Genomic DNA, 6,047 nt, shown 5'->3' with positions numbered 1-6,047 from the left:
GAGTGGATAAGGAAAATGTGGTATGTACATAGAATGGAATACGATTTAGCTATAAAAATAAGCCTGTCATATGCTATGTCATGGATGAACATTGTGCTAGGACATTACACTAAGTTAAATAAGCCAATCACAAAAGGACAAATACTGCATGATTCCATTTATATGAGGTTTCTCAAGTAACCAAACTCACAGAAATAGAAAATATAATGGTGGTTGCTAGAGAATAGGGGTTTGGGGAAGGAGGAAAGGGAGTTGTTCAATGGGTGTAGTTTCATTTGTGCAAGATGTAAAGGTTCAAGGGATCTGCTTTGTGACATTGTACTTGTAGTTGGCAATATTGTATTGTACACTTAACGTTTGTTAAGAGAGCAGATTTTCTGCTATGTGTTATTTATCATCATCATAATAATAAATAGTTGCTTCATTACCTTGCATCCATTTGTGACTATGATGAACAAAACGCCTCATTCAACCCGTGGTGGATATGTAGTATAAGCAAAAAATGAAACCTTATTGTTTCCAGCTACTGCAACTTTGGAAATGTTTGTTACCACACTATAACCAAGACATTCCCAACTGGTAAACATTTCTTGAATAAATGTTTATTTTTTTCCTGAAAATAACAGCACCTCATTGAAAAAACTTGATTTTCTCTGTACTTATCAGAAATTAAACTCTAAAACCCTCCATCAGACATATGAATCTCTTCTGAATATTGTTTATCAAGGACTCTCTTAATTTCATCTTTTCTTGAGGACTTTCCAACCAAGGATTGCTCTCTAGCCTCTTGCACAACTGTCTTCCTGGAAATGCCCTTCATCTCTATACTATGCAGCATAAATTCCCTGGTTTCTGCAACTCAAGTTGGCAAAGTCTTGCTTACTATTCCAACATCTATCCTCTCAGTGAGTGGATTACATTTCCTACTGTCCCTCACAGTAGGTTAGCTCTGTAACTTATTTCTGGCCAATGAGATGCAAACATCAATGTGTGTGAGCTTTGGGAAGTGTCCTTAAAGGGATGGGGCTCACTCTTCTTTGTCCTTTCCTATACCAGGGTTTTTCAACTTTGGCACTATTCATATTCTGAACCAGATATTTCTTTCTCGTGGGCATATGTCCCATGAACTATATTAATCATGTTCAGTAGTATCTCCAGCTACTACCTACTAGATGTCAGTAGAACCCTCTCCTCTGGTTGTGGCGATTGGTAGTGACTTCAGACATTGCGAAGTGTCCCTAATGGGCAAAAATCATCCCTTTTGAGAACCATTGCTCTGTACCAGTGAATCTCAGACTTGAGTGTAAGTCAGAATAATGGGGAGACCTGTACATGCATAGATGGCTGGATCTTCTCCCTAGAGTTCCTGATTTAGCAGGTCTGGGATAAGGCTTGGGAATTTGCAAGTTCCTAGGAGGTGCTGAAGCTGCTGGTCTGGGGCCTACACTGTGAGACCTGCTGATCTGTACTACTTTCCTTAGCAGATAAACCTGTGGTTCCTACCAAATAAATGTAACAATAGCATTGAACATGGAAGGGTTGTGAACTACAGGCCATCAAGGTAAATCTTGACAGTGGAGTTCAGGAATTTAGAAATCATGCCATTACATGAAATTGGAAGGCAGCTCCAAAAACTATGGTTTATGCATTAGATCAAGATTTGGTTTACATTTGCTCTAAATGCAGTGATTTTTCTCAAATAACAGAGATGACCAAGATGAAAAGAAACAATCTCAAAAGAAATAATAAAGATGATAGTGATGAAACTTATTAGTCTATAATGTGCATGCCCACCCATCTTTATTTGATAGGTTGCCAATTGCTCTTGTCAAGCTTTCTGAGGTAAATTTTATATAAATTTCCAGAGGCTATGCTAAAAAAAAAAGCTGTTGTACACAACTCTTTTCACTTAATGCCACATAATTTTTAATAGCTTACCTAAATAATTTGTGTTGGAGTAGCACAAAACTGGGGGGCATTAATGCTGTACACATTTCTGCAGATGGGAAAAAGACGAATAAAATAAATCATTATGGCGTGAAATGTAATAGACGTCTTGTATTTAATCTTCTAGGTTTACTAGACATGACAGAAGTCTTCAGAGACATTTTTAGATCATCACTTTTTAGCACTAATCAGTGCCTGCCCCGCATGTCTGGTGCCAACGTTTAATTGTAGCCAAGAGAATCTGAGAAATGAAAGAATCTCTCTCCTCACCAGCAAGCTACAAACAAAATCAATAGCCCTGTGCTGGAAACATTATTTTATTGTTGTCTCCTTAATCTCCTCTACTCTTCTGCAATTAGTTTTATTACTACTGCTCATTTAATGAGACCATGGAGTTTGGTGCCAGATGGTGCCATTAGTTAAATCTGGAAGACTCTAATGGAATTGAGTTCAAAGCAGGTTAAAAGTAATAGAATTACAAATGTTAATGGTCATCACTTCATAGCACACTGCTCTGTGTACCTGTTACATACCAGAAATTAGTGCTGGTTTCAAACAGAAAGACTTGGATTAAAGTTCGGAGAGACCAAGTGTGCTCATTCACTCACTCATTCATTCAGCAAATATTTAATCGTATTCCTATCTGGGTGCTTCAGGATACCATAAATAAGACAATCATAGTTTCTGTGTCATGGAGCTTAGAGTCTACTAGAGGAGAAAGACAACATCAAGCAAACCAGCAAGATCATTATGCATTTGCAGTAAGTGCTAGGAACGAGGGAAGCATGGAACTGGCATGGAGGAGTAGAAGGTAGAGTGGTTTAGGTCAGGGCTTGATCAAGGGAAGCTCTCTGAGGAAGTGCTCTTTAAGCTGAGACTTGAGCAGTAGAGAGAAGCTGATTTGGGGGCATGTAACAGGAATGTCATTATTGTCTGATGCAGTGAATAGCATGTAGAAAGGCCTTGGGATGGAAGTCATTTGGTGTCCCCAAGGAACTCAAGGACACCTAGTGGGGAAGGGAGGATGGCTCGAGATAAGGCTGGAGAGCGGCCAGAACCTGTTGGATCCAGAGTTGTGAGTGAGATGAATGAGCACTTAGAACCTGAGAGTATCCAGGGATTTTAAACATGCCTTTGTGCCAAAGTGCTGATGAGTAAGACTTGTAGCAAGAACGTCTTTTGGGTCAGGGCAGTAAATACTCATGAGAGCATCATGACCTGGTCAGTATGTAAACTCATCAGAAGCATACTTTTGTCCCTTGGTAAAGAGTGCAGGCAAAACTGAGGCAATACTTTGATTCATAAAGTTGCTTTATATAACGGTAGCAGTAATTTAAACTTTGCATCCCTGCCTTCCTACAGGGCACATCTATCGTGTTTAGGTCTCCTCATCCTCCTGGTTGGTAACTGTGCCTGGCCTGCCTTTAAAGAACATCCCTGCTCCCCACCACATCTCTTGGCAAATGCCTGCTGTCTCATTCCCACTGTTCCCTTTTCTGGTCTTTTGTCCTGGGCTGAGGCTCCTTCTCTCCTGTTAAATGAGTTTGCACCCATCAAGGCCAAGGTCAAAGAGACAAATGATCTCCTGGGCACTTAGCTTGAGAGAAGAACACAAACTGCCAATGTTTCCACCATGTCCAAGAAGTCTTTCTTCAGCTTCTCTCTGAATTCCTCCAAGGATTTGTACTTCCTGTGATGGCACCCACATTTGCACTGTTTATGAAGGATAGGCTAGATTATTAGTTCATTTCAGATATTCTCTGGACCTGTTGCCTTACACATAGCAGATACTAAAAGTATCTATTGAATTGAATTCTTACTAGTGGTTACCTTTTGTTGAGCAATTAATTGCCAAGTACTCTTCTGAGAGGTTGTTATTTAATCTGTTTATGACGACTAATTCAATGTGTCAACTTGGTTAGGCCACGGTACTCAGACATTTTGTCAAACACTATTTTACACGTTTCTGAGAAGGTATTTTTAAAAATGAGATTAACGTTTAAATTGACAGACTTCATGTAAAGTAGGTTACCGTTCCTTATGTGGGTGGGCCTCATCCAATCAGTCAAAGGCCCGAATTGAAAAAGACTGATGTCACCTGAGCAGGCAGACATTCTGCCAGTCAATTGCCATTGGCTGAAACAGCAACTCTTCACTGGGGCTCCAGCCTCCCAGCCTACACCACACACTTTGGGCTTGCCAGCTTCCACAATCGTGTGAGCAAACTCCTTAAAATCTCTCTTTCTTGTAAATTTGTTTAAGTTCTTTATAGATTCTAGGTATTAGCCCTTTGTCAGATGAGTAGATTGCAAAACTTTTCTCCCATTCTGTAGGTTGCTTGTTCTCTCTGATGACAGTTTATTTTGCTGTGCAGAAGCTCTTTAGTTTAATTACAGCCCATTTGTCTATTTTGGCTTTTGTTGCCATTGTTTTTGGTGTTTTAGTCACAAAGTCTTTGCCCATGCCTAGGTACTGAATGGTATTGCCTAGGTTTTCTTCTAGGGTTTTTATGGTTTTAGGTTTTACGTTTAAGTCTTTAAGCCATCTTGAGTTAATTTTTGTATAAGGTATAAAGAAGGGATCTAGTTTCAGCTTTCTGCATATGGCTAGCCACAAGAAAAAACCAACCCCATCAAAAAGTGGGCAAGGGATATGAACAGACACTTCTCAAAAGAAGACATTTATGCAGCCAACACACATACGAAAAAATGCTCATCATGACTGGTCATTAGATAAATGCAAATCAAAACCACAATGAGATACCATCTCATGCCAGTTAGAATGGTGATCCTTAAAAAGTCAGGAAACAACAGATACTGGAGAGGATGTGGAGAAATAGAAACACTTTTACACTGTTGATGGGAGTGTAAATTAGTTCAACCATTGTGGAAGACAGTGTGGCGATTCCTCAAGGATCTAGAACTACAAATACCATTTGACCCAGCCATCCCGTTACTGGATATATACCCAAAGGATTATAAATCATTTCACTATAAAGACACATGCACACGTATGTTTATGGCAGTACTGTTCACAATAGCAAAGACTTGAAGCCAACCCAAATGCCCATCAATGATAGACTGGATAAAGAAAATGTGGCACATATACACCATGGAATACTATGCAGCCATAAAAAAGAATGAGTTCATATCCTTTGTAGGGACATGGATGAAGCTGGAAGCCATCATTCTCAGCAAACTAACACAAGAAAAGAAAACCAAACACCATATGTTCTCACTCGTAAGTGGGAGTTGAACAATGAGAACAAATGGACACAGGGAGGAGAACATCACCCACTGGGGCCTGTTGGGGGGTGGGGAACTGGGGGAGGGATAGCATTAGGAGAAATACCTAATGTAGATGATGGGTTAATGGGTGCAGAAAACAACCATGGCACATGTATACCTATGTAACAAACCTGAAGGTTCTGTACATGTACCCCAGAACTTAAAGTATATGTATAAAAAAATCTCTCTTTCTCTCTCTCGCTGTATATTTTGGTTCTCCTTTCTGGAGAACCCTGACTAATAACACACCTGACATCTAACCATTTACGCCCATTTTATAGATGAGAAAATTGAGGTTCAGAGGTGTTGAGTGCCATGCCCAAGGGTATACACCTGGTACATGGTAGAGCCAAGATCTCAGTCCAGGTCTTTCTGAGCCAAAACACAGCTTCTTATGCATGAAATCCACAAATAAGAACATAATGACCTACATACAACACAAACTGTACTTCCAATAAAGTAGCTCTCCTTTTTAATCATTCAAAAACTACCTCAGGATCTTACAGTGCATGGAAATCGTCAATATGTAAATACCTTATTATCCAGGTGATGTGCAAAAGTGTCCAGTAGCACAGAAGGTTGGTTAATAGGATGGTGTGTCCCAGTTTTTTACCGCACTTATACTTGCTCTGAATATTTAGGAACCCTATATAAAATTATCTTCTCCAAGGTTATAATTTCCAAGAAGATCTTATACACACACAATTTTCATAAGCAGTCAACTGCAAAATCTTTAGAACCATGAGGGGATCTCAATACACAACAATTTAAGATTAACCATTTTGTTGAATATAAGATTATATCCCCTCCCCC

Source organism: Trachypithecus francoisi, unplaced genomic scaffold (assembly GCF_009764315.1).
Source record: "Trachypithecus francoisi isolate TF-2019V2 unplaced genomic scaffold, Tfra_2.0 Lachesis_group13, whole genome shotgun sequence".
Lineage (NCBI taxonomy): Eukaryota > Metazoa > Chordata > Mammalia > Primates > Cercopithecidae > Trachypithecus > Trachypithecus francoisi.
This window is presented reverse-complemented; position numbering follows the sequence as displayed.